We start from the raw sequence: 12,413 nt of genomic DNA on the forward strand, positions 1-12,413 counted from the left end.
TTTGTTTGAGTTTCATAATTTTACAGAGACACTCAAGTGCTAAGTGTTTTTTTTGGTTCAGGATGGGATGATATCAAATCAAATTGATTTGTCACATACACATGGTTAGCAGATGTTAATGCGAGCGTAGCGAAATGCTTGTGCTTCTAGTTCTGACAATGCAGTAATAACCAACGAGTAATCTAACAATTCCAAAACTACTACCTTATACACACAAGTGTAAAGGGAAAAATAATATGTACATAAAGATATGAATGAGTGATGGTACAGAACGGCATGGGCAAGATGCAGTAGATGGTATCGAGTACAGTATATGAGATGAGTAATGTAGGGTATGTAAACAAAGTGGCATAGTTTAAAGTGGCTACAGCAGCAGATGGCACAGGGATGTATTGTCTGCATGATATCATACATTATATACACTTGAGAGCATCTGGGGTAGTCAAACTCATACAATGTGTCTAACTTGGGTAAATTCAGCATTGTGACCTTTGCACTAATGGTACGGCGTAGAGAGGCTCAACCAGGAAAAACAATTGTTACGCAACCTGTTCCCTACTCAGAAAAGGGGGGTGGTGATTTGCTCCTGGGTTCTGTTGGATTGTAAGGCCGGTAGGTAGGATGTGATGGTCTAGGAGGAAGAGAGAAAATACACTGCTCAAAAAAATAAACACTTAAACAACACAATGTAACTCCAAGTCAATCACACTTCTGTGAAATCAAACTGTCCACTTAGGAAGCAACACTGATTGACAATACATTTCACATGCCATTGTCTATTTCATTTGCACAACAGGTGGAAATTATAGGCATTTAGCAAGACACCCTCAATAAAGGAGTGGTTCTGCAGGTGGGACCACAGACCACTTCTCAGTTCCTATGCTTCCTGGCTGATGTTTTGGTCACTTTTGAATGCTGGCGGTGCTTTCACTCTAGTGGTAGTATGAGACGGAGTCTACAACCCACACAACTGGCTCAGGTAGTGCAGCTCATTCAGGATGGCACATCAATGCGAGATGTGGCAAGAAGGTTTGCTGTGTCTGTCAGCGTAGTGTCCAGAGGAGCATGAAGGCGCTACCAGGAGACAGGCCATTACATCAGGAGACGTGGAGGAGGCCGTAGGAGGGCAACAACCCAGCAGCAGGACCGCTACCTCCGCCTTTGTGCAAGTAGGAGCAGGAGGAGCACTGCCAGAGCCCTGCAAAATGACCTCCAGCAGGCCACAAATGTGCATGTGTCTGCTCAAACGGTCAGAAACAGACTCCATGAGGGTGGTATGAGGGCCCGACGTCCACAGGTGGGGGTTGTGCTTACAGCCCAACACCGTGCAGGACGTTTGGCATTTGCCAGAGAACACCAAGATTGGCAAATTTGCCACTGGCGCCCTGTGCTCTTCACAGATGAAAGCAGGTTCACACTGAGCACATGTGACAGTCTGGAGACGCCGTGGAGAACGTTCTGCTGCCTGCAACATCCTCCAGCATGACTGGTTTGGCGGTGGGTCAGTCATGGTGTGGGGTGGCATTTCTTTGGGGGGCCGCACAGCCCTCCATGTGCTTGCCAGAGGTAGCCTGACTGCCATTAGGTACCGAGATGAGATCCTCAGACCCCTTGTGAGACCATATGCTGGTGCGGTTGGCCCTGGGTTCCTCCTAATGCAAGACAATGCTAGACCTCATGTGGCTGGAGTGTGTCAGCAGTTCCTGCAAGAGGAAGGCATTGATGCTATGGACTGGCCCGCCCGTTCCCCAGACCTGAATCCAATTGAGCACATCTGGGACATCATGTCTCGCTCCATCTGCGTTGCACCACAGACTGTCCAGGAGTTGGCGGATGCTTTAGTCCAGGTCTGGGAGGAGATCCCTCAGGAGATCATCCGCCACCTCATCAGGAGCATGCCCAGGCGTTGTAGGGAGGTCATACAGGCACGTGGAGGCCACACACACTACTGAGCCTCATTTTGACTTGTTTTAAGGACATTACATCAAAGTTGGATCAGCCTGCAGTGTGGTTTTCCACTTTAATTTTGAGTGTGACTCCAAATCCAGACCTCCATGGGTTGATAAATTTGATTTCCATTGATAATTTGTGTGATTTTGTTGTCAGCACATTCAACTATGTAAAGAAAAAAGTATTTAATAAGAATATTTCATTCATTCAGATCTAGGATGTGTTATTTTAGTGTTCCCTTTATTTTTTTGAGCAGTGTACATGTCAGTGGCAAAGCAACATCAAAGTGCATGAACCAAGTAGTGCCAGGTGAATAAACAGGAAGTAAATATGTAATCAACTCAGAGCCGACTATCCTTTTGGGGGCTTTTAGCGAGATTTCGTTGCCCCCTTGCAGCAAAACATTAGTTTTAGTGGCCCCCCCTCTTAAAAGTGGGGATAATGTGTTTTAAAAATGAATTTCCTGCAATTCTACACCTTTGCCATGGGGCAGAGAAACCTCACAATTTTATAACAAATGTTATGCTTTTTCCAGACATGATTTATGCCACGTTAATAGAATATCTGAGTGAGAATGATTTTGTTAGTCAATAGGGAAAGTCAGGGCCCCTGGACACGTGCCGTGTGCCCAGTCGCTAGTCGGACATGATTACTTCAAGTTTAGATCAAAATTAAGTGGCTGCCAGTGACAAGAGTATAACTGCTGATGCACAACCAAATTGCGAAATTGAGGAGTGGGGCATATAAGCAGACAATGAAAGCTCTTACAATATTCGATGATTACATTTCTCTAAAACTACATGCGCACCACCAAGTCAGAATAGTAGGTGAAATTAAGAGGGGAAAATAGATCAAATTATCAGGGTTTGGCTACTAACATCTACACAACATACACTTTGTATGACTTAGCTACAGTATACATATCTCCCTGGTAAATTTAATCATTTATACAGCAGCATACAATACAATTTTGCACTCACCTGGTTGTGCTGTGCTCACAGGAAGGTGGCACAGTGGTCCTTCGTGGACAAATTGTCAGTCTGGCATTCTCTGGATTTATGGTGCTTTCAAAACAACTGGTAACTCTGAAAAAAACAAGGTCGAATCATGATGTCATTAATCTTCAGCTCATAGCTCTAGATAGAGGCTGGATTTACAATTCCGAAATAGATGACCATTTTCCCAGTCGGAGCTCGTTTATTCCCAACTTCCCAGTGGTCTTGAACTCACTGAGGTCAAGTTCTCGCAGTTCAGAGTTAAAATTGTTTTGAGCGCGGCACAAATCATGCGTCATTGACAGCATGGCCAATGTTGAATTTTTACCATTTTAACGTCGCCTTAATCCCAAATTTGGGACCACACAGCCACTCCACTGAATAACAGGCTAGTGATTGCTTTGCTTGCAGTTAGCCACCGACACTGATTCCTTCCAAACCACTGTTGAATTTGCGATTTCCAACTTGTGTAATGTTTGCCCAATGGCTGATGAGCACTGATACATTTTAGCTTTAACTTCTCTTCATATGACAAGGATTAAAAAGGATTTGCCAGTAGATTGTCGACTTGATTCATGACTGATAGCTAAGATTTTGAAAGTACAATGTTGACGTGATCAGTCCAAGCAAAGCTACTTTACATATGTGGTTTGATGTCATTTTATCTGTGGCCAATGACCTTGAGCCTTCTTGGATTGGCACTTCTAAATGTAACTATGGCAGCACCCAAATGGGCTAGAATTTTCTAGCACCTGGACTTAATTTTCCTGATCACTTCCCCTCTATATAGCAACTCCAGACGTCGTGGGGGTTGGTTCCAGTACCTGTTGGACTGGGAGGGGTATGGTCTGGTGTTGGGTTCCAGTGGATGACATTCTTGAGCCCAACATCATCCGAGATTTCCTTCTGGACCGGCACGTTTCTCATCCATCGTCGTTCTGCTGCTGGAGCCTGGGGTACTGTCACGTCCGCTCCCGATCCCCCTCTTTGGCGCTCGACATCGCCGGTTTACTAACCGCCAGTCCTGTCAACCCATCCTTGTGCACACCTGCACCTTATTAGGCACACCTGGACCTCCCCGATTACTTCCTCTTTATATAGCACTCTATTGTTATCTCCCACCAGGCAAATTTAGTTTGCTTCCATGCTTAGACACCATTCTAGTTTTGTATAGTTCAATGTTCTTAGTCATTAAACTCTAACTGCACTTGCTTCCTGACTCCCTGCATCTACGTTTAAAAAAAATGAACAGATTAACACAATTTGAAAGTGCCGAATCCTTCAGAAAGCCTAATAATATATATTTAGCAATAGCACTTCCATATAAACATTCTGCTAATATAACAAGGCACTTACTGATAGTTTATTTCCTTCCCTTTTGTGTGTGAAACAATGCCATGAAAGGATATGCTGTGTTCAGGAGTGGAAAGGGTGTTTTATGGCAAGGTGAGGTGTGAGAAAAAAGGCTGAGGAGTGGTGATTTGGGATTGACAACAGATGTGGGAACACTTGTAGAGGGAAGGGGTGTGGCCTGAACCAATTAGTTAATCTGCAGAGGAGTGGTCTTCAACACACCACCAATACTTTTACTAGAAATGAATAAAAGCTAATGGCAAAATGGATATCAATATTCAAAATTTGTTTGTTGCGGGTATCAAGGAGAGCACTCGGAGTGCTATTGAGTTCTCTCTCCTTACTGGCTATATGAGACGGGCCAGTTGAAAACACCTGTCTGTCTCTGTCATGTGCCTCATGAAGGGAAGGAGCTGACCTATACAGTAAACGTTACTATATACTCTCAACAGCATACATTACTATCACTCTGACTGTGTTAATGTCATTATTTCTCCAAGTTGAACTTGGATGTGACTCTGTCCTGTCTGATTCAGTTACTCTTCTGTCTCCCTCACATTCAGTATGTACTGAGCAGTAGTGGTGCGTGGGTAAAATCACTGGAGAAGCCAAGTCAGAATAAAAGCTTCATTACACCCTATGTGTTGTGATAGTTACATTGTTTTACTCTATAACCTGTTAGTTCATATGCCTTGTGATCGTGATATATATATATATAGATATATATCTATCTCTATCTAATATTTATAACTCAGCAAAAAAAGAAACATCCCTTTTTCAGGACCCTGTCTTTCAAAGACATTTTGATTTTTACAAATTAACTTCACAGATCTTCATTGTAAAGTGTTTAAACACTGTTTCCCATGCTTGTTCAATGAACCATAAACAATTCATCGTTAAGACACTAACAGCTTACAGACTGAAAGCAATTAAGGTCACAGTTATGAAAACTAAAGAGGCCTTTCTACTGACTCTGGAAAAACACCAAAAGAAAGATGCCCAAGGTCCCTGCTCATCTGCATGAACATGCCTTAGGCATGCTGCAAGGAGGAATGAGGACTGCAGATGTGGCCAGGGCAATATATTACAATGTCCGTACTGTGAGATGCCTAAGACAGCGCTACAAGGAGACAGTATGGACAGCTGATCGTCCTCGCAGCGGCAGACCACGTGTAACAACACCTGCACAGAATTAGTACATCCCAACATCACACCTGCGGGACAGGTACAGGATGGCAACAACAACTGCCCGAATTCTCATTAATCCAGCCACAGTGTCTGATTTCAAAAAGGCTTTAGAGCGAAAGCACCACAAACGATTATGTTAGATCACCACCAAGTCACAGAAAAACACAGCCATTTTTCCAGCCAAAGAGAGGAGTCACAAAAAGCACAAAGAGATTAAATTAATCACTAACCTTTGATGATCTTCATCAGATGACACTCATAGGACTTCATGTTACACAATACATGTATGTTTTGTTCGCTAAAGTGCATATTTATAATTTTACATTGGCGCGTTACGTTCAGTAGTTCTAAAACTTGCGGTGATTGTGCAGAGAGCCACATATATTTACAGAAATACTCATAAATGTTGATGAAAATACAAGTGTTATACATGGAATTCGAGATATACTCCTTAATGCAACTGCTGTGTCAGATTTCAAAGAAATGTTGCAGAAAAAGAAAACCATGCAATAATCTGAGTTCAGCGTTCAGACAACAAAGCAGCCAAAAAGATATCCGCCATATTGTGTAGTCAACAGAAGTCAGAAATAACATTATAAATATTCACTTACCTTTGATGATCTTCATCAGAATGCACTCCCAGGAATCCCAGTTCCACAATAAATGTTTGTTCGATAAAGTTCATAATTTATGTCCAAATAGCTTCTTTTGTTAGGGCGTTTGGTAAACAAATCCAAACGCGCGTTCAGGTCCAGTCGAACGTCGGACGAAAAGTTCAAAGAGTTATATTACAGGTCGTAGAAACTTGTCAAACTAAGTATAGAATCAATCTGTAGGATGTTTTTATCATAAATCTTCAATAATGTTCCAACTGGAGAATTCCATTGTCTATAGAAAAGCAATGGAACGAGAGCGAACTCTCTCGTGACCACGCCTCACGAGCCTGTGGCACTCTGCCAGACACCTGGCTCAATCCTCTCTCATTCTCTCCCCCTTCATAGTAGAAGCCTGAAACAAAGTTCTAAAGACTGTTGACATCTAGTGGAAGCCTTAGGAAGTGCAATATGACCCCATTTACACTGTATATTGGAATGGTAAAGAGTTGAAAAACTACAAACCTCAGATTTCCCACTTCCTGGTTGGATTTTTCTCAGGCTTTCGCCTGCCACATGAGTTCTGTTATACTCACAGACATCATTCAAACAGTTTTAGAAACTTCAGAGTTTTCTATCCAATACTAATAATAATATGCATATATTAGCATCTGGGACAGAGTAGCAGGCAGTTTACTCTGTGCACCTTATTCATCCAAGCTCCTCAATACTGCCCCCCTGTCACCAAGAAGTTAAGACCTATGTCATCGGTGGAGACACGTCCTCCATAGCTGGTCAGAGTGTCCTGGACCTGGAGGACCCAGAGGCCAATGGACAGACCAGTGGTTCTGCTCTGTCAAGTACTTCCCTTGGGTCATCAACATGAAAGTAGCATAATCAAATAACATTTTATTGGTCACATGCTCCGAATACAACAGGTGTAGACCTTAGCATTTCACTAACTTAATAGCCCCTAACCATCAATGCAGTTTAAAAAAATACAGATAAGAGATAAAATTAACAAGTAATTTAAAGAGTAGAAGTGAAATAACAATAGCGAGACCTATATACAGGGGGGTACCGATACAGGGGGGTACCGATACAGAGTCACAGTGCGGGGGCACCGGTTATTTGAGGTAGTATGTACATGCAGGTGTTCAGGAGTCTTATGGCTTGGGGTAGAAGCTGTTTAGAAGCCTCTTGGACCGAGACTTGGCACTCCGGTACTGCTTGCCGTGCGGTAGCAGAGAGAACAGTCTATGACTAGGGTGGCTGGAATCTTTGACAATTTTTAGGTCCTTCCTCTGACACGGCCTGGTATAGAGGTCCTGGATCGCAGGAAGCTAGGCCCTAGTGATCTACTGGGCCGTTCGCACTACCCGCTGTAGTGCCTTGCGGTCGGAGGCCGAGCAGTTGCCATACCAGGCAGTGATGCAACCAGACGGTGCAGCTGTAGAACCTTTTGAGGATCTGAGGACCCATGCCAAATCTTTTCAGTCTCCTGAGGGGGAATAGGTTTTGTCGTGCCCTCTTCAATACTGTCTTGGTGCGCTTGGACCATGTTAGTTTGTTGGTGATGTGGACACCAAGGAACTGGAGGCTCTCAACCTGCTTCACTGCAGCCCCGTCGATGAGAATGGGGGAGTGCTCGGGCCTCTTTCCTGGAGTCCACAATAATCTCCTTTGTCTTGTTCACCTTGAGGGAGCTGTTGTTGTCCTGGCACCACACGTCCAGGTCTCTGACCTCCTCCCTATAAGCCGTCTCGTCGTTGCCGGTGATCAGGCCTACCACTGTTGTGTCATCGCAAATTTAATGACGGTGTTAGAGTCGTGCCTGGCCGTGCAGTCATGAGTGAACAGGGAGTACAGGAGGGGACTGAGCATGCACCCCTGAGGGCTCCTGTGTTGAGGATCAGTGTGGCGGATGTTGTTACCTACCCTTACCACCTGGGGGCGGCACGTCAGGAAGTCCAGGATCCAGTTAGAGAGGGAGGTGTTTAGTCCCAGGGACCTCAGCTTATTGATGAGCTTTGAGGGCACTATGGTGTTGAACGCTGAGCTGTAGTCAATTAATAGCATTCTCAAAATAGGTGTTCCTTTTGTCGAGGTGGGAAAGGGCAGTGTGGAGTGCAATAGAGATTGCATCATCTGTGGATCTGTTGGGGCAGTATGTAAATTGGAGTGTGTCTAGGGTTTCTGAGGTAATGGTGTTGATGTGAGCCATGACCAGCCTTTCAAAGCATTTCATGGCTACAGATGTGAGTGCTACGGGTCGGTAGACGTTTAGGCAGGTTACCTTAGTGTTCTTGGGCACAGGGACTATGGTTGTCTGCTTAAAATATGTTGGTATTACAGACTCAGACAGGGAGAGATTGAAAATGTCAGTGGAGACACTTTCCAGTTGGTCAGCGCAGGCTCGCAGTACACCTCCTGGTAATCCATCTGATCCTGCAGCCTTGTGAATGTTAACCTGTTTGAAGGTCTTACTCACATCGGCTGCAGAGAGCGTGATCACACAGTCTTCCGGAACAGCTGGTGCTCTCATGCATGTTAGTGTTATTTGCCTCGAAGCGAGCATAGAAGTAGTTTAGCTCATCTGGTTGGCTCGTGTCACTGGGCAGCTCTCAGCTGTGCTTCCCTTTTGTAGTCTGTAATGGTTTGCAAGTCCTGCCACATCCAACGAGCATCCACCTCCTATCATTCTAACCTTTTTTGTCATTGTTAATATATATATACCATTTGACCAGCTCTCTCCGCTCAAGCCGTGAACTGACTAATTTATCTGCATGTCCAGCCCGTATTTATCCTGACAATGAAGTGTTTCACAGTTTTTCGTTCCAGGGCTACAAGCAGAATAGAAAACTATTTGACATATATAGTTGCATTCATTAGTTTTATTGACAAATGTCAATGGAAAAAATAAGGTAATTCAAAGCAAAACCTGAAATGATTTTATATAAATGCTGTAAGTGCAGAAATTGTATGGTCACTGGGAAATTAATATCTAACTAGTCAGTGACAACTGTGGGGCGGTTGGAGTTTGACAGCAACTGTGAGTTTATTACAGTATTATAGACACCACGTTCTGGGATTTCCTATGATCTTGGGACAGCGGTCGGTTGTGAGTGAATGTATTAGAGTCCTCTGTTTTTATGTGTATGCAACATGGACTGACTGGATTAAATGTGTCTGATGTGAGAATTTATTTGATCCTTTTTTAATCGAAGGTGATACCAAAGAAAAATGGTATTCTATGGACAGTACCTTCAGAAAGTATTCACACCCCTTGACTTTTTCCACATTTTGTGTTACATCCTGAAATTTAAATGGAGTGTCAGTGTCACTGATCTTCACACAATACCCCATAATGTCAAAGTGGAATATTGTTTTTAGATTTTTTTTCAAATAACTATTTTTTTTTTTTAAGCTGAAATGTCTTGAGTCAATACGAGTTTAACCCCTTTGTTATATCTATCCTAAATAGGTTCAGGAGTAAATGTTCACTTAACTAGTTAAGTCCTGTTTCTAGTCTATTAGTTGCAATGTGTAATCATTGATGTCCCAGGACCAAGATTGGTAAACATTGTTGAAGTGTGGAATTGTAATAAATACAGTTGAAGTTGGAAGTTTACATGCACTTAGGTTGGAGTCATTAAACTAGTTTTTCAACCACTCCACAAATTTCTTGTTAAGTAACTATAGTTTTGGCAAGTCGGTTAGGACATCTACTTTGTGCATGACACAAGTCATTTTTCCAACAATTGTTTACAGACATTATTTCACTTATAATTCACTGTATCACAATTCTAGTGGGTCAGATGTTTGCATACACTTAGTTGACTGTGCCTTTAAACAGCTTGGAAAATTCCAGAACATGGCATCATGGCTTTAGAAGCTTCTGATAGGCTAATTGACATCATTTGAGTCAATTGGAGGTGTACCTGTGGATGTATTTCAAAGCCTACCTTCAAACTCAGTGCCTCTTTGCTTGACATCATGGGAAAATCAAAAGAAATCAGCCAAGACCTCAGAAAAAAAATTGTAGCCCTCAAGGCTGGTTCATCCTTGGGAGACATTTCCAAATGCCTGAAGGTACCACATTCATATGTACAAACAATAGTTCCCAAGTATAAACACCATGGGACCACGCAGCCGTCATACCGCTCAGGAAGGAGATGCGTTCTGATCCAAGAGATAAACGTACTTTGGTGCGAAAAGTGCAAATCAATCCCAGAACAACAGCAAAGGACCTTCTGAAGATGCTGGAAGAAACAGGTACAAAAGTATCTGTGTCCACAGTAAAACGAGGCCTATATCGACATAACCTGAAAGGCCACTCAGCAAGGAAGAAGCCACTGCTCCAAAACCGCCATAAAAAAAGACAGACTACAGTTTGCAACTGCACATGGGGACAAAGATCGTACTTTTTGTAGAAATGTCCTCTGGTCTGATGAAACAGAAATAGAACTGTTTGGCCATAATGACCATTGTTACGTTTGGAGGATAAAGGGGGAAGCTTGCAAGCCAAAGAACACCATCCCAAACGTGAAGCACAGGGGTGGCAGCATCATGTTATGGGGGTGCTTTGCTGCAGGAGGGACTGGTGCACTTCACAAAATGGCACCATGGGGAAGGACAATTATTTTGTGGATATATTGAAGCAACATCTCAAGACATCAGTAAGGAAGTTAAAGCTTGGTTGCAAATTACCCCAAGCATACTCCAAAGATGTGTGCAAAATGGCGTAAGGACAACAAATTCAAGGTATTGGAGTGGCCATCACAAAGCCCTGACCTCAATCCTATAGAAAATTTGTGGGCAGAACTGAAAAAGCGTGTGCGAGCAAGGATGCCTACAAACCTGACTCCGTTACACCAGCTCTGTCAGGAGGAATGAGCCAAAATTCACCCAACTTATTGTGGGAAGCTTGTGGAAGGCTATCCGAAATGTTTGACCCAAGTTAAATTATTTATAGGCAATGCTACAAAATACACTCAATTAGTATGTAAACTTCTGACCCACTGGGAATGTGATGAATGAAATAAAAGCTGAAGTAAATCTCTCTACTATTATGCTGACATTTCACATTCTTAAAATAAAGTGGTGATCCTAACTGACCTAAGACAGGGAATTTGTTACTAGGATTAAATGTTAGCAATTGTGAAAAACTGAGTTTAAATGTATTTGGCTATGGTGTATGTAAACTTATGACTTCAACTGTACATGCAGATACAGCATCATTCAAAGACTGGAATGTGATACTCCTGGTATTGACTGAAAAATAAGCTCAAAGCTCAAAGACATTCATACCTGAACTGCACCTTTATTTGCCAAGGTAGAGTACATTATCAGTGAATATATTAAATGTACAGGCTACAATGTGCAGATCTCATGCATGGTAATAACTACATGTATATGCGACTTGCATCATTTCACAAAGTTATATTATATTCTACTCAATCCATAGGCTTCATTAATGTCATTCAGACTGTTTTGAAGTTGATACATCTGGCTATGAAAGCTGAGGTTCATTGCTAGGTTCTGAACTAATGCGTATACCAGATAGCTACACATCCATAGGCATACAGGCATTTTTATCCTGCACTGCACAATAAGCAAGAACATAGCAAGCTACGTTATTTCATCTATCTGCATTGCATGGCAAATATCAGCAAGGCAAGCTTACAAAATTGTACATTCAATTTGCAGTAAATGCTTTAGCTAGCTAGATTCTATACCTCCAATGTCACAAGATGAAGCCTTGTTTGCTGGTTGTTTCAGGATTCCCTAAAACAACACCCATAAAGCTAGCCAGCTAGCTAATGTTAGCAAGTCAGCTAGCTTGCTAAATCGCGATTTTCGTCAATTTAACTTCATGATAAAAAAAAAAAAATGCATAATCGTTTGTCTCTACATTAACATATTCCTGTCAACTGTACATTTCTCATATGATTCATTATGACATTATAATCACTTACATTTGCTTCCATCCTAGTATTTTTGTCAGCCATCTTTGATGAAGAAAGTCTCCAACCTTGGGTCACATAGGGTCAAATTTCTCATGGGAACCACTCGATATGATTGGTCATCGCCCAGCGGTCGCCGCTTGTGATTTGCATAAAGTTGGGAAAAGTGTATATTTTTCACCGCACCGCCCACAGCTCCCCTCTTCTCATTGCTTCCCATTCATTGCAATGGAAGGCAAGCAGTGTTTCACCGCACCGCATCCTGTGCTCGTGTATCATGCCCATTTTACGGAGATTCTGCCGCGGTCCCTGAGGCAGGGCTTTCCACCACCATCTACAAAACACAAAATAATGGAATTTCTCATTGA

This window comes from Oncorhynchus mykiss, chromosome 29 (assembly GCF_057628025.1).
Source record: "Oncorhynchus mykiss isolate SJ-2025 chromosome 29, ASM5762802v1, whole genome shotgun sequence".
NCBI lineage: Eukaryota > Metazoa > Chordata > Actinopteri > Salmoniformes > Salmonidae > Oncorhynchus > Oncorhynchus mykiss.